Source organism: Enhydra lutris, unplaced genomic scaffold (assembly GCF_002288905.1).
Source record: "Enhydra lutris kenyoni isolate GAN:26980312 unplaced genomic scaffold, ASM228890v2 scaffoldscaffold66, whole genome shotgun sequence".
NCBI classification, from domain to species: domain Eukaryota; kingdom Metazoa; phylum Chordata; class Mammalia; order Carnivora; family Mustelidae; genus Enhydra; species Enhydra lutris.
Window position 1 is genome coordinate 5,981,382 of NW_019154150.1, and position 24,471 is coordinate 6,005,852.

The following is a 24,471-nucleotide window of genomic DNA, read 5'->3' on the forward strand; positions in this document are numbered from 1 at the left end:
GCCTCACTCTCAACTCTTTATATTTGATTTCCTGGAATATCACAACTTATGTCAAAAAGTCAGCCCAAAACACTGGGGGGAAAAGTCCATTTTGTTCCTAGAACCTCCCTGAATTAAATTCTTCAAAATATAAAAGAATCAACATCAGTTTGTTGGTAAGGGAGTCTTGTTTTCTGATTGTCTGGGATTAATTGGCATCATGGGCTCCCCTGCCCCATGGGAAAGAACTGAGGAAATTTCCTCATGGTAATCTTGAGAGCTTCTGGGGACCAGGATGGAATACAATCCCTCCAATCTTTAGTGGGTCTCCCAAGGGGGCAAGGGGCACTGGCTGCGGTAAGTTAGACACTAAGATGAAATAGACCATTACAGAGAGGCGTTTCACTAGAACAGAGGCATGGAGAAAAAAACATGGTGCCTGTATAGGTTAGTTAGTAAAGTTTTAATACTTAGAGCAAGTGGTGCCTTAGTCTGGGTCTTATTTCCCCTAATCTGCATGCATACTCTAGGGAGTGGACAGGGTCCCAGAAACTCGGGATGTGCAACTTCTCATGATCTTCTCTTTCAATCTCCCTTTTTAGCATGGTGATCATGGTCTTTTCATAGAAAGAACGAACTGTTCCTAGGTCTGCCTGAGGCATTTCAAATGAACTGCCAATGAGAAGTTCTTGGTTCTTATATTGCCCAGTGAAACTGATGGTACTTACCTTGTTTTACCATGTTCTTTACTTTTCCTTTACTCCTCCTAATATCATCCGTCTTTTCTTTATTCAAAAGTTTGAGCAAATTAATGTTTAAAAAATTTTGATGGGTAAGATTTATAGAGTAAACAACATAAAGAACACTGGTTTTAATGTTCAGCTCAGTTTTTAGTGAGTTTTTTGCAAGTGTGAAAATAAATGAATAAAGTAAAATAAACAAGTGGGAACAAGCAGAAGCTATTTATTCAGAACTTGCCCTAGCAAGGGAGTTAGCAATTGCCTTTGGTAGGGATTCCAAGGCAGAAGGGTGGGAAAGCTCTACAGGGAAAAAACTGATGGCCTCAGGAGTCCTCTGATTAGAGGCTGGAGGAGGGGACATGGGTGAGCCAGAGGCCCATAAACTAGAAGCAGGGTGTCCCATGTAATTGGTTAGGGGAGCGTAGTTGGTATTAGGCTTCCTCTAGCTGGCCTAGAATTAGAAGCAGGCTGTAGGGTCAGTGGTGGCAAACAAAACAAAGCAAAACAAACAAACAAACAAACAAACAAAAACCAAGGGAAGTTGGCCACTATTGACCAAATCCTGACTCTGTTCTGGGCCAATTGCTATAGACACTGTGGTTTGGCTCCTTGGGCTTCTTGTGTGAGTCAGAATCCTATTGTCATACATGGTCAGGCTGTTGTCCATTTGCTATTCTGTCTCTCACATGTGTCCATCCATGTCATCACCAACCAGAACAAAGACAGAAGTGTGTTTGAAATGTATTTCGTGGGGCGCCTGGGTGGCTCAGTGGGTTGAAGCCTCTGCCTTCGGCTCAGGTCATGATCCCAGGGTCCTGGGATCGAGCCCCGCATCGGGCTCTTTGCTCCGCAGGGAGCCTGCTTCCTCCCCTCTCTCTCTCTCTCTCTGCCTGCCTCTCTGCCTACTTGTGATCTCTGTCTGTCAAATAAATAAATAAAATCTTAAAAAAAAAAAAAAGAAATGTATTTCGTGTCCTTGATTTGTGTGTTTGAAATTTATTCAGTGTTGTTGAGCCCATGGAGTACAAACAATGTTAGAGCCACTTCCTATCTATGGAAGGCCTCCACTGTATTTAGAGAGGTGATTGTTTAAAGTGGTCAAGTTAATACATAGAGTTACATCTAGAAAAAAATCCTTGCCAGATTTCATGAAAGATGGGACTTTGTCTTTCCTTATTTTTAAGCTTCTCCTCTTTGTGTGAAGAAGAGAATATAAAAAGAGGAGGACAAAAGAGAGTTCTGTTTGGGACCATGGAGCCCGGGAGGAAATTGATATGACAAAGAGGAAGCTGAGGTACTGTGTGGGGCACAGGGAAAGAAGTGCTGGGGTTAGAAGAGGACGAGGAGGGACAGCTAATAAAGGAGCATGGAATGGAAGACTTCTAACAGGGAGCCAAAGATTTGACTGCCATCTCCCTTTATGCCTTCAGACTGCCTCTCTCCTCCTTCTGAAGAAATACAATTCTTGGCAGGGTGCATGGCTGCCCAAAAATAAATTACATTTCCAGTCTCCCTTGCAGGTAGATATGGACACATGACTGTCTCCAGACCAAAGGGAAGGGTTATGCAGAACATCCAGACTGTTCTCCTGTTGGGTAGAGGAGTGCCCTGCTTTTCTCCTTTGCTGCTGGAATGGGCACATGGTGGTGATGAGTCATCTTGAACCATGTAGATGAGGGGAATACCTTAGGGACAGTAGAGAACAAGATTGAAGGAGACTGGGTCCCTCCATCATAAGCCATCAGACCTGCCCCGGACTCTTGATGTCTAGGTTGTTACAGGAGAGGGAAGTAGCTTCCATCTTGTTCAAGCCACCATTATTTGGATCTCTCCTACATTATGTCACCTTCTGTGAGGCTTACCTTTTCTATCTACTGATTTATGTGCTCTGCTGTATATAATAGTTGGTACTTTGCTTCCCAATACTCCCCTTGAAATCTGCCCAGAGACAAGCCTACTGGTCTTATCCCCAAGGCATCTGCTGGAAGTAGCCTAAGAGGGAAGGGAAGCAATCACAATGATGCCATGGGCGCCTTTTGGTTCTGACTTCATAACATCCACCAGCAAACCAAGATGTTACCACACTTGAACACCAGACCTCCACACTCTGACAGCCAGGCTCACTGGACATTTATGGCCATGAGGCTGGTTTGGGGATTTCATTGCCATCCTTTCTTGAGCACAGCTGACAGCTTTAAGCTGACAACTTTTTTTGGGTCCTGAATGGAAGCATCTGTGTTGAGCATCATGGTTCTGTTCCAAATCTAGTTTTTGTTCATCAGCTGCGTTGTTAACAATATCGGTTTACTTCTTTTCTTCTTCTTCCTCTTTTTAATCTATTAGCACTAGGGTCTGGGTCAATTCACCCCAGAACACCTGTGAGTCTCAGGGAGGCCCAGCTCCCAGCAAGTCTAGTGTTTGTAAAACAAGGACCACTTACTTTCCTGGACTATTGCACAACTAAATTAACATTCATAAAACTTCCTGAGATGTTCCAGGCACAAGCCATTACTCACAACATGTTGCTGTGTTCCAGTGGGCCCCTTATACTGCTAATTGCTGGAGTTCCATAATTTTTTGCCCTGATCTGTGCAGAGGGTGGCCAAACAGTGGTCTCTCTACTATTTCCTCTTGCTTGATTAATTGTTGCCAGACTTGCTGTTCTCTAAGCTAGAAACCATGCCAGCTGAATCGGCTTTGTGTTTGGGGCATTTGCCTCAAATGATGCCAAATCCATTCTTGACCCTAATTATATGAAATATGCTTCAGTAATTTTCCACTAGGTGAATTAAAATAATGCCTGCACCGCTGCTTGAACCTCCCCCCCTCATTGTAACATGATTACGAAGAATTCAAGGATCCTGAAAGATATCATATATTTCTTCCCAGGCTATTATACTCCAGATCCCTCAAGAAGCTGCCACAACCCAAGCGTAGTGCCAGGACTCCACTGAAAGAGATTGAGATGAATTGTGGGCTGAATTTTAATTGTAGAGCATTTCCAACCACTGAATCTGAGTTTCTCTGCTCTTCTCTCTCCCTCTCTGCCTCTCTCTGTGTCTCCTGCACAAACACGTTTTATTTGGCTGCTAAAAAACTTTGCTCCCAACTTTTTCCCGTACAACTCCTTAACCATCCTTTCATATCTGTTATCCAGCAAAGTTTTGTTAAGGAGCCGCTCACTTTGAGAACACAGGGACCCCAGCATTTCATCGGGCAGCTGTTTGTTTTGACTGCCTTCCAGATGGATTTTTCCGGCCTCATTGTTTACCATGGGACACACACGCAGGCTCTTGTTTCCCCTCATTCTTCTCTGGGCACCAAGTTTCTCTGTGTCTCAGTAGTCACGGAAATCTCTCCTCTAAATACATCCTGTGAAACACAAAGACTAAAACAGCCCAAACTGGAAGGGTTCTTGTGCTTGTTTCCCACTGCCCAAGTTCATCAGATTTTACACATTCTAACAGCATGTGTACTGCTAGCCAAGAAGGGGAATAATATTCTGTTGTCAGGATAAATGATTTTACTTACTGATTTTACTTCATGTCTCTGAATAGATGCCCAACCATCGTACATGTCTAGTCCTTTAAGAGGCCCAAATGTGTAGAGTTAACGCTGGTCCAGTTGCCAAGATGACAACTGGCTTGACAGTGATCCTCCTTGATCTCCATATTTGTTTCAGCTCTTTGCCAAAGCCCCATATTCATTTATCTTCTCTGCATAAGGCTGGGAAGCTCAACTCTGCCCTTGTCTCACTCTCTAATGAGCCTTGGGCCAGCTGATGGCAAGACTCCCCTCAGGCAGGTTTCATTCCTTTGCTGCTAGGGGAGTCCTAGAAGACCCAAGAACCCCTCAACTGGCCACCACACTCCAACTCCAGTGGAAGGGTTGGCGATTCCTCTCTCTTTCAACAGTGTTCTCACTATAAACTTCTTTAGGAATATGTCCTCCCCAGGTGAGCTGGGTTGGTCCAGGGTTCTGGGCTATCTATCTGTCAGGAAATTGTCCTGGCCTACTCCCCAACTTCTTCATGGTTCTCTGAATTACCATGACAAGGAGCTCAGCTGTGGCATCTCATGGGTCCTTCCCTACAGGGCACTCTTCTGTAAGTAAGAGTGCTATCCCTCTGTGTCCCATCTTCCCAACATCAATTAACCTCAAATTCAATTCAGTATGCAAATGTTGAACACCTTCTCCATGTCAAACAAAACAGTCAGTGTATTCTTAACCATTTTTGAATCTTGCATCTCTTTGGAAATCCCATGACAGCTATAAATCACCTTTCTAGAAAAATGCACAGACTTTTCTAGGCAATCTCTCGAAGCCAGACAAAAGGCCTAGATTTAAAAGCTGCTAAATGAAAAGAAAGAACTTGGTAGCTCTGTCATTACCAACAGTAGGACCAATGGGGAACCCCCTCAAACTCTCCAACCCTTAGTTTGTTTAACCATAAGATGCGACTGGTAGTACTTGTCCAGATTATCCTTGTGGGATTATAGTGAGGCTTTACCAGAGTATGGTTGTAAACAGAAAATGTTCCTGAGAACTTCCCACACATGAGAGTTGATAAGGATTTCAAATCTCACCTTTTGGAAAGGAGGGAAGTGAGGATTTGTGATTGCCAGTGTTTTACAAATGGAGATTCCAAGGTGGATTAGATGACGTTCTTTGCCAAATAGAATCTAATCTTACAATTACACAGGGACAGGAAGATAATCAAATATCGGGGGTTATGGAGTTTTCCAATCAGGTTCAGGCTCTGATTGCCTTAGGGAGCCCCCTCTCTTGCCAACAGGGTGAAGAGCTACCTTGGCCCTCATCCCTGGAAACATTCCTGTTGGTCAATGTCTCCCTGAAGACTGCAACGCTGGAGTGGGGAAACCCATTTGGCTAGAAATCCAATGTAGCCATGATTCATTTGGCTCAGAACTAATCTGGGAGAGGTTTGTTGGGGGTATTAAAATGTATCCCCTTCATCTTCAGTGCTTTCGTAGTATTCTCCAGGGATTTTGCCCTTACTCCAGCTTCCCCAAGATGATTTTAGGTTGAGAGTTTTGATGATGCTGCCAGAAATGTGATTGGTTCAGAAAATCTGAGCCCATGTTCTGTGCTAAGAAAACGGTGAAGGGTCCAAGGCTTGGCTCGCATTTGCTTTCGATGGTTTTGTTGATACTCAGACCTGGAGCAGCTATTCTGCTAATACGTGGGGAGGTTGGAAGAACCGGAAATTTTCTGTTCAAAATCTATCAGAGCTGGACAGAATCTATTCCCCCAGAGGTTTCCAGAAGCTCCTTAAAACAACATGTGATTGTGTTTACTTCTAAAAGTAGAGCACAACAGCTTGGTGTACAAAAGGTATGTCAGCAGCCCTGTGTGCCAAAGGTTTCAACATCACAAAAGTTTGGAAGCCAGGGAGGGAGGAAGGAAGTAATGAAGGCCAACAGAAAATCGAAGCCAGTATGAAAATTCAACGTCAGCAGTTCCCAAATGAACAGGAACTGAATCTGTAGCTAACAAGTAGAGTAGGAACATGGTCTAGGAGGCACCTGTCTGTACAGGGCAAGCATCCTCTTCACAGGGGTGTTTCATGGTATGTATCTGAGGACACTGACCCCCTCCTTCCATATTTAAGATTTCTTTGAGTAGGAAAATATTTCACTAAACCTTTTGCTTTCTTAGATGAGAAAACAACAACACTGGCTGTTTGGAGAGTCACTAAAGATACTGTGTAGCATCAAAAATTAAATTATATAAAAAATAGATAATAACAAGGAACATTTGCATTGGGTTTTCCAGTGAACATCAGACTTAGGTAGATTTTTATTCCTTTGATCTTTTAACAGCCCTGCAAGGCAGACAAAACAGGTATCTTTTATTAATGTCATTATGGGATGAAACTAAGGCTCTATGGGATGTCCAAGCCTACAGACTGTCTGGTCTCAGCCTTGTAGTTCAATTGAAGTTCTCAGGCCACAGCAAGGGAGATGGAAAAAGCCCTAAATCTATAACTGGCCAAGGGGAAGGGGATAGGAGTTGGGACATGGGATTTTATGAGCCCCCAGAAACACCAGGTACAATCCAGGACTGCTTAAGTCTTAGTCTGAGGAATAAACACAAGGAGGGCTAAGATGGCAAGGAGGCTATGGGAGTGATATGCAGAGCTGCCTGAGGAATTGGAGATGCCCACATCCTCTTCTGGGAGGGTTTTCAGTGAAGGGTGTGAGTCTGCTTCCATTTGACTTTGATGGTTTTGTTGATACTTGAACTGGGACTGGTAGTCCATAATGCATGGGCAGAGCTTCAAACCCAGGTTTTTTTACATTCCTCACTTAGTCCAGTGTTCTTTCCACTTCAGTCAATGGTTTGTGAGGGAAAACCAAAAATATGTGTTTGTATTTTAACAGCTTGTTTCTGGCAGCAAAATGAAAACCATGCATCAGCTAGAGTTAAATTCTGCATGCAGGACATACCTGATCCTAATCACACAAATGTGCCTGTCAACAAGGGGCTGGAAATGCTGGAAAGTGCTCATGTGCCTGAGCCATCTGGGAACTGACACCGCCCAGTTAGGGGATGCTTCATTTCTTCTGCAAGGAGGTAAGTGAAAATACCTCCCACCCACCCCGGGCCTGTTGGAGACTATATGTGGTTTCCCATAGGTAAGCACAGCAAACCTTCTTTTCTACTGAAGAAGTTTCCACTGTGTTACGGAGGTTATCCAAAGGAAGGAGTGGGGGCCAAGCATGGCATTGAGATCAGCAAAGATTCAACAGGCTTTCCACTGAGAAACCTTCAGAACCCTCAATACGTCAAAGCGCGTCGTACAGCTCCAGGAGGGACATTCAAGATAGAGGTGTTCCCAGATTTCTTTGATCATGAGACTCTTGTTGTGAGCATCTTGGGGGAAGGATAGGCCTCAGAAAAAACTTCTTGGGGGAAGGATAGGCCACACATCATGAGACTCTTGTTGTGAGCATCTTGGGGGAAGGATAGGCCACAGAAAAAACTCTGGCATGATTTGGATCTTCTCACATTGCGTTCACATGAGCAAAGGAAATCTAGTTCTTGCATTTTTGTCAGGAGAGCCTGCCCTGTCAGGTAGCAGGAGTAAGGGACAGGAGCAGCCATGTTTACAAGGTCCAGTGCACTTGGTTAAATGCAGTCACTGACACAGTCTTTCTAGGTCTTCGGGGGAAGTGCTCCACTTTCTGAGGTGATGTGTAAATATAAGGGAGAGGGCTGTATATTACAGGACCCTGTGATATCAGAAGGAGGGTGGGATGGTTGGATAGATATGAGGGCCAGTCTCAGCCATGGGGCAGCAGGCTGGGATTGCTGTGTGGATGGATGGTGACCACTGGGTCTGGGTGTCCTACTGGTGTTGCTGCTGTCACTCACAGACTGGTCCCTCTCAGGCTGACTTAGCCCACTGTTGCTCCTGTTGGCACCACACAGTCTTCTGAGTGTCTCTCCCACTCTCCTCTGCTCAGGGACAACCTCACCTTCACCAGGGGGCTCTCAGGAGGCCCAGTGTCTCTCAATTCAGCTTCGTTGTAACCTGAGAGGGCACATGGGGACTGGGGAGTATCTTCGAAATCACATAAGACCAAAACTCCTTCTGTCAGATCACACTGGGCCTCTGAGTATTCTCTGATGTGGCTTCCCATGGTAGGTTGGTGTGGGGAGCTTATGGGGTCATCTCCTCCCAGGGTCCCAAATGAGACGTGGGCAGAAGTGGTGCCCCCAGTTTCTCTCCATTCATCTGACATGCTACGCAAGCCCAGAGGTAGTGTTTAGGACACACCCAACACTAGCTTCTCCCTCCTAAGCCCCTTTTCTCTTCCTGATTGAATAGGACTCTGTGACCTAAAAGGCTGGGGTCACCCTCAGGTCCACCAGGACTGCCATTCTCTCTAAAGGGTAGGGAAAGAAGGACTTACAGAACTTTTTTTCCCTAAAGCACTTCTTGATTTAAAATCCTAGTTTGGGGGCACCTGGGTGACTCAGTCAGTTTCGGCTCAGGTCATGATCTCTTGGTCTTGGGAATGAGCCCTGTGACCCACTCCCTGCTCAGCATGGCATCTGTTTGTCCCTTTCCCTCCACCTCTCCTTCCCCCTCTGCTCCAACCCCTCCCCATCCCCTGCTCCCTGCACTTGTGTGCTGTGCTCTCTCACTCTAAAATAAATAGTTAAATAAAATCTTTTCAAAAAAATAAAATCCTAGTTTGGATGTTAGATGCTAAATGCATTTATAAGATCCTTAAAACTCCCCAAGGCCAAAGGATTCCTCTTGAAGAAAAGGGGGAGGCATTAGTACCAGAAAATACATATTTTAAAATATCATTTTGATTAAATGGTGTTTGCTGCTCAGAGAATTGGATAACCATGCCAAATGCAGTTAGTGGAAACTAAAACATTTAATTGAACAAAATGGGCGGGGTCATTCCTATGCGGGTTACTGAAAAACCGTTGTTTTTAGTCAGTCTATACAATTACGAAAAGCATGAAAGTTAAGTAGTGGAATGTGTACTGCACTTGACTCCCTCCAGCTTGACTGAGAAAGCCCAAAATGTCTGCTGGTCAGTGGCTGCCTCATCCTGCCGACTGCAAACTTAACCCTAGCCCAGTCCCACACATGCACAGGGGCAGGTAGAGCCCTGGCCAGCTTCCAGATCTCCACAGTCCTAGTGTGTGCTATCACAGGCTTTCACTGGGATGATAACAACCCAATAGGTTTACAACTTTTCGAGTAATCCAGGCCCAGATTTTAGGGGACAAATATGCACAGTTCTACTTGAGATTGTCCAAACTCATAGCTTTCATGGCTGGAAGTTCTTTAAAATTGTTATTATGAAAAATTTCAAAAATACAGAAATGGAGAATAGTAGCATGAATCTCCACACATCCATATTTGAGATTTAACAATTGTTAGCATTTTCCTGTATTTGCTTCATTTCTTGTTCTGACGTGATTTTAAAGTAAATTACAGACATCATGGCATTTCATCCCTCAATACTTCTATAAACTATAGACACAATTCCTTATATAACCATAATATCATTTCTTTAAAAGTGGACTTTATTTTTTTAGAGCAGTTTTAGATTTCCAGCAAAATTGAGTGGGAAGTGCAGCGATTTCCCATATATCCCTTGCCCCACACACATATACACATACACACACACTCCTCCATTATGAACACCTGTCACGAGAGTGGTACATTTGTGACAACTGATGATCCTACATGACTCATCGTGATCACCCCAAACTCGTACTTTACATTATAATTCACGTTTGGTGTTGTGCGTTCTATTGTTTTGATAAGTGTATAATGACATCTATCCACCATTATACCATCATGCAAAATAGTTTCTCTGCCCTAAAAATCCTGTGTGCTCAGCCTTTTTGTCTAACCCCCCAACCTTTGGCAACCACTAATATTTTCATTATCTTCATAGTTTTGTCTTTTCCAGAACATCATATAGTTGCAATTATAAGGTATGTGGTCTTTTCAGATTAGGTTTTTTCACTTTATAATATGCATTAGGATCTCTCCCTATATTCTCATGGCTTGATAGTTCATTCCTTTTTAGTGCTGAATAATATTCCATTGTCTAGATGCACCTCAGTGTATTCATCCATTCACCTACTAAAGGACAGTAGCTCTTGGTTGTTTCTAAGTCTGGGCAATTATGAATAAAGCTACTATAAATATCTATGTGCATGCTTTTGTGTGGACATAACTTTTCACCTAACTTGGGTAAATACCAAAGAGCACAGCGCTGCTGGACGGTATGACGAGAATATGTTCAGTTTTGTAAGAAACTGCCAAATCATCTTCCAAAGGGGCTGTACCATTCTGCATTCTCACCAGCAGAGAGTGAGACGTTGTTCCTGTTGTTCCACATCCATGACAGCATTTGTTGTTGTCAGTGTTTGGGGTTTTGGCCAGTCTTATATGGAAGTGTGTAGTGGTATCTTGTTGTTTTAACTTGCAATCACCTAATGATTATATGATGTCGAACACCTTTTCATATGCTTACTTGCCATCTACATATCTTCTTTAGTGTCGTTAAGATCTTTTCCTCATTTTAAAAATCAGATTGTTCATTTTCATATTGTTGAGTCTTAAGAATGCTTTGGTTTGGATAGCAGTCCTTCATCTCTTTTGCAAATGTTTTCTCCCAAGTCTGTGGTTCGTCTTCTTATTCTCTTGACAGAGTCTTTTGCAGAGCAGAAGTTTTTAATTTTAATGAGGATCAACTTCTCAATTATAAGGCTATGATTATGATTTTGATGTTATATCTAAAAAGTCATTGCCATACCCAAGGTCATTTAGATTTTCTCCTGTGTTAGCTTCTAGTTTTATAGTTTTGCATTTTACATTGAGATTTGTGATCCATGTCAAGTTAATTGGTGAGGGACATAAGGTCTGTGTTTACATACATATTTCTGATTGTTCCAGCATGGTTCATTGAAATGACTTTTTCCCTGCATTGTATTGTCTTTGCCACTTTGTCAAAGATCTGTTGACTATATTTATGTGGGCCCATTTTTAGACTATTTATTCTGTACCATTGATCAATTTGTCTATTCTTGATTAATATGTCTTTATCTTAAACCTTGAAGTCAGGTAGTTTCAATTCTCGCCATCCTGGGAATTTTGCCATTCCCAGTACACTTTAGAATCAGTTTGTTAATATCCACAAAATAATCTGCTGGGACTTTGATTGGGATTGGGATTGAATCTATAGACCAAGTTGAGAAAAATGGGTATTTTGGGGGGGGGGGGATATGACCTTTATTGAGCTTATCCACTGGAGTGGAAATAATGTCTGTACAAAACCAAATGTTTGTTACTATAACTTCTGCATCCCAATTAAAATCCAAACAGTTTTTTAAAAAGTCAACTCAATCAAAACCTACTACTTCAGAATCAATAGCTTCTTTGAAGCCACAATAACACTTAAATATGGTTAAGACTCAAACGCAGAAATTTGGTTGGTTGGAAAGCTAATTAAACTTCCAACTTGCTCAAATAGAATTACAAAAAGGCAAAATTGTGTTTTTCACAGTGATACAGTCCCCGGAAATCGCCAACGCTGGACAGCTGTTAAGAGTATTTAGAGTCCCAAGATAATAAGGAATCCAGGCATCCTTGAAACAGTCTTCCTTTGTCCTTTCTTCCCAATCAGAGAGTTGTGGATGTGTGGAATGGCACCACCACCAGCAACTGCAGCCTTGATGAAAGCCCAATTCTTGATCTCCACCAATACCAAGCTGCAAGTGAGGAGGAGTGATATGCTTTACCTTTAAGTCTTTTGATGCATTTCCTGCCAATTCAAGTACCTCTGCGGTTCCTTTACTCTAGGAAGCTGCACTGTACACAGCAGCAGTCGTGCGCACACATCCATAACTGGTTGTCCTAGTTTCAGGCGTCGATGAAGGCGGCCCACTGGGAACTGCAAGCCGGCTTTCTGTGAGCGGGAAACCGCCTTTGTCGTGGCCTTTCCAGAGTCCTTCCCAGCCTTACCGCCAGCCATTTCGAATTCTGCTGAAGCTCAAACAAGCAAAGCTGAGAAAGAACTAGTCAGCCAGTGAGATCCCACTGCCTACTCCTTCATCTCACCGCGATTCAAACTGCGGAAAAATGAGCATCTTGACAATTTTGAGTCTTTTTATCCACGGACATCTATTTATTTAGTTCTTTGATTTCTTCCATTAGAGTCTTGTAGTTTTCCTCATGTATAGCTCTTGTACATGTTTTTTGGATTTATACCTAAGTGTTTTATTTTGGGGGTGCTAATGTAAATGATGTGGTTTTCAAAATAGTTTTATTTAAGTATAGTTGACATAGGTAATATGTTTTTAATTTCAAGTTCCACTTGTTCATTGCTGTTGTGTAGAAAAGCGATAGACTTTTGTATGTTAATCTTATATCCTGCAACCCTGCTATAATAGCTTATTTGTTCCAGGAGGTTTTTTGTTGTTGTTGATTTTTTCAGATTTTCTACATAGACAACCACGTTGTCTGTAAAAAAAGACAATTTTATTTCTTCTATCCCAATCTGTGTTGTTTTTCATTTTCTTGTCTTATTGCATCAGCTAGGACTTCTTGTACAATGTTGAAAAGAAGAGGGAACATCTTTGTTTCGTTCATGACCTTAGTGGGAAAATTTTTAGTTTCTCCCACATAATGATGTTAGCTGTAGGTTTTTTTTATAGATGTTCTTTATCAGGTTGAGGAAGTGCCCTTCTATTCCTCCATAATATTTTTATGCCTAAAAAATTAACATGAGTTCTTTAATGTTATCTATAATTGGTTTCAAAATTTTCCAAATATCTTTTTACATTTAGTGGTTCAAACCAGAATCCAATTAAGGTTGGCCTAAAATTCTTTTTTTAAATTATTTTTTAATGTGTATTGTTTATATTGACGATGATAAATGGACACATATTTACCCCTTTTCAAAAGGGACAGATCCAGCATGTGGTAGGAAATGTTTAATTGGCTTTCTGGGTCAGGTTGGGGGTAGATCTTATAGATTTTGCTGATTTCTGTGATGTAATTACCCTTACAATGCCTGATTTCAACCTACCAATGTAATGCTATTGAATAGGACATTTTGAAGAGCTATGAGCAACTGGTTTTCTTAAGCCAGTGGGAACTAGCTCTGGCACACCACTGGTTGAATTGAGGGATTAAACCAGCAGATTAAAACCAGGGTGTGGCAGCTCATGTGAACCTGGAACTGGCTAGACTAAGGACCATGGGATCAGTAGGTGTGAAAGTAGGCCAGTCACAGATGAGAAGAGTAACTACATAGAAAGGTGGATGTACACAGGGTGGGTCACCCACATGTTTTGAGGGCTGAATCTTGGTGCAGCTAAGAGACTCTTTTGTGATGCAAATAGCCTTCAGAGTCACAGTAACCTGCTCAAGAGTCTGCTGCCAAGGTTCTGTTGCCCTATGATAACAGTGCAGTCAGCCAGATCCAACAGTCTTCTGAGCCATGAAGTGCTGCATGAGGCTTGCCTGGGGTGACTTTGCCTCCAGAAGCTGAAATGAAATCAAAGAGAGAGGATAAATGGAGGCTTTTCCTTCTCTTTGGTGTGGGCCTATGTGATATAAGCATATTTTCTATCAAGAATTAGTTGCTTAGAGAAGAAGGATCCAAGCAAATCTGGACCAGGTATTCACTCTGCCTAGTCCTTGAGCCAAGAAAAACCATTTTCTGGGCACTGAGAAGAAGGAAAAGGGGAAGGCTAATTAATGGTCCTCTTTCTAATCTTTTCTGCTTGTCCCAGGGACTGGGCTTCATTTGACCCTTCAAGCTCCAGTGGGCAATGGGACCTTATTTCTGCAGAGCATTTTCTGATGGTCATGAGGAAGTCACCCTGTGGGGAGTTTTAAAGATCGATGACTTCCTCTATGAAGTCAAAGCTTTACCTGCAGCAGTGTCTTTAGGAAACCAATATAGGTAACAGAAAATAAGAAATTCAGCTACTCAATCTGGGAAGGGCAAGCAGAAGGCTGTGGGATGTCACATAAGCAGGCTGATGGATTTTTCACAGAGTTGACGGGTGTTTTGGCAGAATTGTCCTGAGTGACTGGTTGCTTAGGCGATGTGCAGACACAGCTTTCTTCTAACTCAATATGATGTCAATTATCTTTCTCTTTACCTGCTAGACTCTAGGAGAAATAAATCTGTATATTTTAGGAGGGTGCATATATTTTCTTTGTGAGTGAAATGAAACCAAGGGGATAATTTTAATAAATTATGAGTGCTCATTTATTCTGAAGGGGAGAAAAGAAAGGGTGATTCTCTTTCCAGAGCAGTCTCTTGATCTGTCCAATCTCTTAAAGAATAATTGAACCAGCAACAATCACTTCCATGAAGTATCTATTAATTACGCTGCTCTATAAACAGTCTCTGCATTCAGACATGCTGACTGCTAAAAACGGATCATTACATCAACAAGAGTGTCGTTAGAGTTTTAACTACTCCCAGATTCAGATCCAACCCTGAAAAATCAGGGCTGTTGCTTTATTTTGCCTTTCCTTACTGTGCCCCAAATCTCATCTCACATATTCTGAAGCCTTTGCTTTCCTCCAGATTCAAGTCTTTTATCTTCTTTTGTGTTATCAATCTCATACGGTATCCCAAAATACACCATTTCTCTTAAATGATTCATTTTTTTTCTTATTCAGCAAACTCCCCGACAGCTGGCAGAAAAGGCACCACGAACCAAGCCTGATATAGTCCATTCAAGCCTGCATTTTTATCTTTCAAATGAGGAAGTTGGATTATGTGTCACTTAGGATTAGGTTCAGCTGTAATGGAGACCAAAATAACAGTGGCTTAAATTAAACATGGGGTAATTTCTCTCCCACATAGTGAAGCCCGGTGGTAAAGAGTACAGGGTTGGCACAGTAACTCCGTGATCATCAAGGACCCAGGCTCCTTCTATCTTGTTGCTCTGACATCCTCCAAACTTGACTTCCACCTCCTGGTCTAAGATAGCTGCTTTAGATTAAGCTGGCATGTCCACATTTATTTAAGCTATCAGTAAAAGAGGGTGCATTGCCTCTGACAGGACACTACCAGGAGTCACACTCAATACTTCCACTTAAAAGCTACTGGATAGCTGCAAGAAAGTCTGGGAAATTAGGTGTTTATTCTGAGAAGCTACTGGCTAGCTAAAAATTGGATATTCTATTACCATAGAGGAACAGGAGAATAGATACTGGGAAGAGTTAGCTGTTTGTACCACAGATTAGATCTGTGATTTGAATTCCTGTCTTCAAAGTCCTAAGGTTTAGGTGTATTGCCAGGGACTACTGTGGGTTTGAGAAGGGGTGATGTATGGGTAAATTTGCATAGAATCCCAGAAATGTTCTCAAAATCAGAGCATATGGATCCCCCACTTTGAATTGCATCGAACATTTCTGATGAGAGGTGGCGGTCTAGACTGAGAACCATGGGCAGCCAACGTATAAGAATTCTCAGAGCCCCAGGGTAAGAGGTGGTTCAGGGAAGTGCCCTCAGTTGGTCAAGGTGAAATTTGAGTCTGGAGCTGGGAGCTAATTTGGACAAGGACACATTGAGCTGATGTTTAGACTCGTTTTCATCACTGACCTCATGTATGTAGCATTGACAGAAGCACCAGCAGCTGACAGCTGGGCCCTGAAATTGAACTGATAAGATTCTTTTTCTCCCTGAATGGGTTGTGATCCAATTGATGGTTACAATAGAGTAGTGTTCTGAACCTTGGCATGATTGACACTCTGGGCCAGATGATTCTCTGTTGTGTATAGCTATAATGTGCATTGCAGGATGATTAGCAGCATCCTTGGCCTCTGCTCAACAGATGCCAGTAGTATCCCTCCCATTGCAAAAACCAAAAATGCCTCCAGACATTGTCAGATGTCCCCTGAGGGCAAAATCACTCAGCATCCAACCACTAGACTAGGATCTAGGTAATGGTGCCCATTTTTGTATTTGCTCATGGTTGTGTAATTTGGTGTCCACCCTTTCAAAAATTAGATGGGCTACATATCAAAGGCCTTAATATGTTCATGACTTTGACTTAATAATCCAATTTCTTGGCCTTTGCCCTAAGGGAAAATATTGCAGGAGGCTTTCTGTCTAAAAATGTTCCTTGTAATACCATTTTCAATAGAGAAAAGTTGGAAACAATAAAAAATATTTAAAAGTAAGGAACAAATTGAGTAAACCATGGTAGATCCTTGCACCCACTGAAAAGCATATATGAGTTTATCATAACATGGGAAAATACTTATGATAAGTGAGCACATAAAAAACTATGCAGAGAAAAAAAGCAGGAAGGAATTCACAAAAATGGTAGACTCTAGGAAGTGGGAATTAGGACCAGTTTTTTCCTCCTTCCATTTTCCTATAATTTCCACTTTCTAAGCTCAATATGAATGATGTTATAGCAAACTACAAAACGAAACTTAAAAAAAAAAATCCTGATTTTAAAAAAGATTTCAGGTGCTCAAAGGAGGAAAGCAATTCTCACAGCATTCCTTGGGAAAGAGTGCCTGTCTTGGAACATCCACAGACCTTTATAAACACTCCTGGAGGGGTGCTTGGGTGGCTCACTGGTTAGGTGTCTGCCTTTGGCTTGGGTTATGGTCCCAGCGTCCTGGGATGTAGCCCCATATCAGGCTCCTTGCTCTGCGGGAAGCCTGCTTCTCCCTCTCCAGCTCCTCCGTGCTTATGTTCCCTTTCTCACTATCTTTCTCTGTCATAAATGAATAAAATCTTAAAAAACAAACAAACAAACAAACAAAAAAACCACTCTTAGAAGCAACACTGTGGGCAGTGAGGCCAAACCGTGTGTCATAGGACCCTACCAGCTGACATTGAATGGGGAATCCCTAGTAAAGGCTCTGATAGGCTAGATGGAAGGAACCCACACCACCTATGAGAAAGCTTGGCCGAAGCCACTAGCAAATAAGAGTCCTCGATATTGGATAGTGAAAAACAGGGCCAATCAGATCCTGTCTCAGGACGAGTGCATAAATCCACTCCCTGAGGACTCTTCTCTGACCACTCCTGAAAGTCGGGAGGTTCAAGGCAGTAAGCCACTGAGTCCTGAGCTGTGAGAGCTATTTTCCTCGTTCCTCTCCAGACAGGAAGATGGCTTTCCTTACTCCGTCACTCTCTTACAACAAGTTCCTGCTGTAGGTGGAGAGCAAAGCAGCGTGGGACCTGTGTCTTACAAAGCTTGTTTCCCTTTGGGTGTGTGTAGTAGACACTGCGGGGGCAGTTGGAGCCCTCCTCTCTGCACCTGATGGCTCCATAGGCCACCCTAGAGATGAGTGGCACAGAGAACTTGTATTAAATTCCAGATTCCCAGCTCCTCCCCAAGATAATCTCATTTAATAGTCTTGGAAAATGGGGCACTCAGGATTTTGCATGTGAGTTCCCAGGTAATTCTGATGCATAATCCAGTTTGGGAACCATTGTTTTGCCCACTCCTGGAAAAACTACACCCTCATGCTCTTCTTCTGAAGTAATCCTTAACAGTATGGAGGTTCCTCAAAAACAGAACTCTGTATCCCCATGTTCATAGCAGCATTATTCACAATATCAGAAATGTGGAAGCAACCCAAGGGGCCATCGCAGATGAATGGGTAAAGAAACCAAACGTGGTATAGCCACCCAACAGAGTATTTTTGTTCAACCTTCAAAAGGAGCAAAATTCTGACACATTGTATCAGAGATGAACCTTGAAGACATCATCCTGAATGAAATAAATCAGACAGGAAAGGACCAATATGGTGTGATTCTGCTTACCCGTGTTTCCTAGAGAAGTCAAATTCCTCCAGACAGAAGGTGGAACAGTGGTTGCCGGGAGCCAAGGGGCAGGAGGGGGGGGGGGGAGTTATTTAATGGGTATGGAGTTTCAGGTTGCAGAAATGAAAAAATTGTGGAGATAGGTGGTGCTGGTGTTCTTAATGCCAGGAAACTGGACGGTTAAAAATGGTTAACAGGGAAAAAAAATGGTTAACAGGGTAAATTGTACATAAAAACCCCAAGAAACCAGCCAAACATCAACCAAAATAAAATCTGCAATTCTTTCTAGCAAGGAAATAAGCCAACATGAAGAAGCTTAAAGCCAAGAAAAATCACTTTTTCGGGACTACAAAATACTATCAGCGACAAAAGTCTTTAGGAAAGAAAATTAGTACAAAACACACTTCTTGTATCATATTGGGGTCCCTTATAAAATAAATGGAAACAGGAACAGGGAGAAAAAAGTAAATCTCTGGTTAAAGGGGAAAAAAATAATTCCTAAAAGTTTATGAGCAGGTCTTTTTGGGTCTTGAACAATGTCTCTGAAATGTTGGAGTTCAAAGCTTTCAGAATACTATAGCCTCCTGCCCCCACTCTGCAGATGGGGGACCTGGGATTACTTTCTTTCCTGTAAACATAGTCTGTATTTGATTCGGAGACTCTGGGGTCTTCTTGTGCTGGGTGCCAACAGAGGAGCCCCGTTCCTTGCATCAGCGGGAAACCCTTCTGGGTGCGTGATGACTTGCTACATAGACTAAAGAGAGCCTGGTCAGTTGGGGACTGTGTGATCTAAAAGGGTCTAGTGGGCTGGGGCCTTGTATGAACGTGAAAGATTACTATTAGGGTGGTTAGCTGCTCGTCATTATTTTCCCAGTTTTACATATAGTGTGAGTGATGTTTCAGTTCGGATTGGATCTGTCCTTTCTGTGTGAGTGAAAATCTAAAACAATAGTGGCTGAAACAACACAGAAGTTTATCTGGCAGTCCGGTAAATGCATCCAGAGCTAGGGAGTCTGGGCTGCTGTGGTGGCTCTGCGAAGCTCTTTAGGGATTCGGGCTCCTTCTGCCTTATCACGGCCGTCCTGGGCTCATGGCCCAATACCATTATTTGACTGTTCGGCTTCAGCCATCTAGTTGATGCTCTGGTCCAGGAAAAAGAGGAGGGGTACAGAGGCCCACTCCTTCCCAAAACACCAGGTGCGCAGGACACTCCCATGTAAATGGAGTGTCCCAAGGGCCAGAATGTCCTCTATGGCCACAGCTAGCTACAGGGGAGGCTGGGCCATGCAAGCTCTATTCCAGGGAGCTGTTGCCTGGCTAGGAAGGAAGGGCTGATATTGGGGTGAATGATTAGCTGTCTTTGTTCCCAGGAAGACAGTCAGAAGACAGGATACTGGCAGTTCTTCTTGAGCCCTGTGCTGCATGTCTCTGTGAGACTTTTCCGGGCCCTCGGACCTCAGTGTCTCTTTTAATTTTTACAACTTCCCCAGGTTTCTGTTATTTTTCACTTTACAAACAGAGGTACTAAGACCCTGAGAGCTTATGTCACTCGTCCAAGGCAGCTCCATAAACAGTGCCATTGGCCTCCAAATTCTTCAAAATCAGCTTTGGGTGGTCCCAAAGCCTTTTGTGTGTAGCACCCAATGGTGCTAAGTAGCGTCTGGCCCCAGGGATGCCTGTGTTGGTCTACTGTGGGTCTCTCAATTCTGGGCAGCGTCACCTCTAAACATATGTCTTGTTAACTCCTGAGTCTGCTATGCCAGAGCCCAGGCACCCATTGTGCGGAAAGCAGCACATCAGCCCTGTCTTTACCCAGGAAGCACAAAACCCTTAGTTGGGTTGCTGCCTCGCTTGTTTTTGAGCTCGCGTGAGCATTCCAGTGTGGATTTACCATCCTAGGTTGGGCTGCTGTACACACTTTAATTAAGGACATGCACGTGCTAAGCGGGGGAGGAGGATGCTTGTTCCAGACCTCAGAGAGACAAGGAGAAAAAGGAGCATCCGTCCAGAGCTGGGCTCCCCCAGTGCTGAGATGTCTGTTGGTAGAGGGAAACATCTCAGAACGAGAAAGCTGGGGGGAAATATCCCCCTTTGGCTCCATTTTCTCTTGATGTTTATATGAGTTCCTTCCATACTTTCAAAGACTACTCTTGAGGGATTAGGGAATTACATGTTTAAATCAATGAGGAATAAGTCAAGAAGTGTAGCTTTTAAGAAAGATGTTGGTGTCCTGGGTTTTGTTCCAGCCCAGGAGCTGCCCCTCCCCCTCGCGTTTACCCCTGTCCATCCCCGCTGGTGGAAGTCTTCTTCTTAGGGGCAGTTCTAAGATGCACTGACAGCCCTGCCTTGCTGAGGGAAGACCACAGAGGCTTCTTTTCAGCTTCATGGCAGGGTTGTTCTATGCAAGGTTGGGGCTCAGTGCCTTAGCATCCCATGTCCTTTGAAGGAGCACAGAGTAGGTTGCATGTTCCTTTCCCATACTTCTTTTCTTTCATGGATGACACCTCCACCATCCTGCCTTTTGGCTGCTACAGAGAATCCTCTAATTTTAGCTCTTAATTTCTGTTTTTAAATAGCCTTTCAACAGCAAACATAAAAGTAAATTCTTGTTTATTATTTTAAAAAGTTTAGAAAACAGAGATACCTAAAAGAAGAAAAGAAAATGTGCCTCTTATTCTATTACCCAGAGATAATTGTGACCAATTATTCATACATCTTTCTAAGCACCTAAGCATATGCATGTGTGGATAAAAAGCATTAAAGAAGCAAAAGTGAGGTCAGGCTACTTTATAACCAGCTTTTTGTCTTTCTATGTCAATAAATACATTTCTGCAGTATTGTTCTTAATGGCTGAGGACAGTACATCACACCATCATTTTTTGTTTTTGTTGTTTCCACCTCTGTTTTTTTTTTTTTTTAACATGTAATGTATTATTTGCTTCTGGGGTACAGGTCTGTGAATCATCAGTCTTATATAATTCACAGGACCCACCATATCACATACCCTCCCCAATGTCCAACACCCAGCCACCCTATCCCTACCCCCACCCCTACCCCACCCCAGCAGCCCTCAGTTTGTTTCCTGAGATTAAGAGTCTCTTATGGTCTCCCTCCATGGTCCCATCTTGTTTCATTTTTCCCTCTCTTCCCTTCACAAGCCTGCACCCTGCCTCTCAAATTCCTCATACCAGAGAGATCATATGATAATTGTCTTTCTCTGATTGACTTATTTCGTTTAGCATAATACCCTCTAGTTCCATCTACATCGTTGCAAATGACAGGACTTTGGGGGGTTTTGATAGTTGCATAGTATTCTGTTGTAGATATATTTACCACATCTTCTTTATCCATTCATCTGTTGATGGACATTTAGGTTCTTTCCATAGTTTGGCTATTGTGGACATTGCTGCTGTAAACATTCAGGTGCATGTGCACCTTCAGATCACTACATTTGTCTCTTTAGGGTAAATACTCAGTAGTGCGATTGAGGGGTCGTAGGGTAGCTCTATTTTCAAGTTTTGAGGAACCTCCATACTATTTTCCAGAGTAGCTGCACCAGCTTACATTCCCACCAAGAGTTGAGGAGTTTCCCCTTTCTCCACATCCTCACCAGCACCTGTCATTTCCTGACTGGTTAATTTTAGCCATTATGACTGGTGTGAGGTGGTATCTCACTGTGGTTTTGACTTGTATTTCCCTGATGTCCAGTGATGTTAAGCACTTTTTCATGTGTCTTTTGGCCATTTGGATGTCTTCTTTGCAGAAATGTCTGTTCATGTCTTCTGCCTATTTCTTGATTGGATTATTTGTTCTTTGGCTGTTGAGTTTGATAAGTTCTTTATAGATTTTGGATACTAGCCCTTTATCTGATATGTCATTTGTAAATATCTTTTCCCATTCTGTCAGTTGTCTTTTGGTTTTGTTGATTGTTTCCTTTGCTGTGCAAAAGATTTTTATCTTGATGAAGTCCCAATAGTTCATTTTTGTCCTTGCTTCCCTTGGGTTTGGTGATGTTTCTAGGAAGAAGTTGCTGTGGCTGAGGTCAAAGAGGTTGCTGGCTGTGTTCTCCTCAAGGATTTTGATGGATTCCTGTCACATTGAGGTCTTTCATCCATTTTGAGTCTATTTTTGTGTATGGTGTAAGAAAATGGTCCAGTTTCATTCTTCTGCATGTGACTGTCCAATTTCCCCAACACCATTTGTTGAAGAGACTGTCTTTTTTTCCATTGGACATTCTTTCCTGCTTTGTCAAAGATTTGTTGACCATAGAGTTGAGGGTCCATTTCTGGGTTCTCTGTTCTGTTCCACTGATCTATGTGTTTGTTTTTGTGCCAGTACTACTTGATGATACTGTCTTGATGATGACAGCTTTGTAATAGAGCTTGAAGTCTGGAATTGTGATGCTGCCAACTTTGGTTTTCTTTTTCAACATTCCTCTGGCTATTGGGGGTCTTTTCTGGTTCCATGTAAATTTTAGGATTATTGATCATTTCTTTGAAAGAAGTTGATGGTATTTTGATAGGGATTGCATTAAATATCCCCTAATGTTGGGCAATAAGATTAGTTCATTGTTCTATTTTTGAAAAAATTACTATTTTTTAATCTTTATTTTTAATATAAATAAGATCTTAAGGTGCATCCTTGATTATTTCCTTAGAATAAATTCCTAGAAGTGGAGTACTGTGCAACTTTTAGGGTTTTTTAAAAATATATATGTCAAATTTATCTGTAGAGAAGCAGTAATAATTTACACACATCTGCCATGGAGGATTCCCTGCATTCTGGATCAGTGTTTTTCTTTTTTATTTTTCTGACTTTATTTAAATTAAAAAAAAAAAAGATTTTTAAGTAAGCTGCATGCCCAGCATGGAGCCCGATAAGGGCTTGAACTCACAACTCTGAGATCAAGACCTGAGCTGAGATCAAGAGTTGAAAGTTTAACCAACTGAGCCACCCAGAGGCCCTGGCACTATATTTTTCTTTCAAGTTCTGGGAAGTCAATGACATTCTGTAATCTTTTGAGAAAGAACCACAATTGCAGATCTATCATATACAGAAAGTTTTCCTTCCATGACAACTCCATCTGAGAACTCAGGACCAAAGTCTGCCCAAAAAGGAGACAAATTAGACCCAAAGTCAGATATGTCTATCTCAGAACATTCTCTCGTTTCCATCAGCTCCTGAACACACATCTGCCCAAACCACTCTCTGTTATTTATGACCCAGGCTGGATTCAATGCTGACCTAGATAGAGAATACTTTGGATCTCATTACCAGCCCTCTGAACCATCTGGTCCTGGCTAAACACGTTGGCCTGCAGTTGGAACCTTCATCACTCAACCAGCTTTCTGCTTGCCAGTTTTCTAATAAAGAATATTTCTTTGCTTTCTACACAAAAATAAAGGGTGTGGATATCTTTTGTTTATTTTTACCTGATAGCCAAGTTGCTTTTTTTTCAAACCTTGGCAGTCCTGCAGATTTCATCGCAGCATCCTGAAAGCCCCAGGAGAGCGTGGAAAGAGAAGAGAAGAGAAGGAATGGATTCCTGTAGTCACAAGGACTTGGGCTGGAGGAGTTGCCTCTGCATGTTATCTCACTTATGTTAATACTTAAAATATTTGTGCTTGGGGGGAAATGCCAATTATTTTCAAAACCGAGATTCTGTTCTTCACTACAAGCATTTTTTCAAGTTCCTAGAATGAACTAGCGGATTGTTCTTCCAAGCTCATAAGCTATTTTTATCTACAGCAATATGGAGCGCACACACACCTGTTTGCACATACACCTACCTGCATGGACGCTTCATTATGTTGAAGGTAGAGCTAAGAAACAGTAAGCTTGGTGTTTTACCACCAATGTAGAAGTGTATTGTTGGGGCACAAAAGATTGTCTTCCTTCATAGGTACTCATTTTCTCAAATAATACTTTGGAATCTTATAATCAGTCATATGGGAAAAAAAGACCTAGTATTAGAACCTTCTATTGTTAATTGTGTTGTGTTGTTATGGTCTCTATTTAATCATTCAAAGTTTCCTTATCAAGAGCCTACTGTGGGCAAAGCCCTCTGATGGATGCTGTGAAAACCATGAAGACAGAATCCCTAGTCCAGCTCTGTCACCCATCAGCTGTCATGAAAGTGTCCTTTTCCTTTACACGGTCTGTTTACACACCTTTAAAACAAGGCACCTGGACTTATTGCTCATGGAGCACTAATTCCTGGACACTTGTGGGCTCCTTCTGGTGGAGTGACAAGCCCTGCATCCCCTGCCACAAGTCGGAGGGACCCAGGGCTCATTCTGGAGGTGAAGCAGGTCAAAGCTGCAGGGAACTATTCCCCAGACATGGATGCAAGCCCTGGTCAGCCCAACAGATGCTGAGGTGGCACCAAAGGTGTCTGATCCAGCACCTAACATTATTTGTAGTCATAT

General features: G+C 42.5%; 1 pseudogene; it reads right to left on the reverse strand.

The window, feature by feature from the left end:
- Positions 1-11,839: 11,839 nt before the first annotated feature.
- LOC111159011 lies at positions 11,840-12,261 on the reverse strand (annotated as a pseudogene).
- Between the last annotated feature and the right edge of the window lie 12,210 nt (positions 12,262-24,471).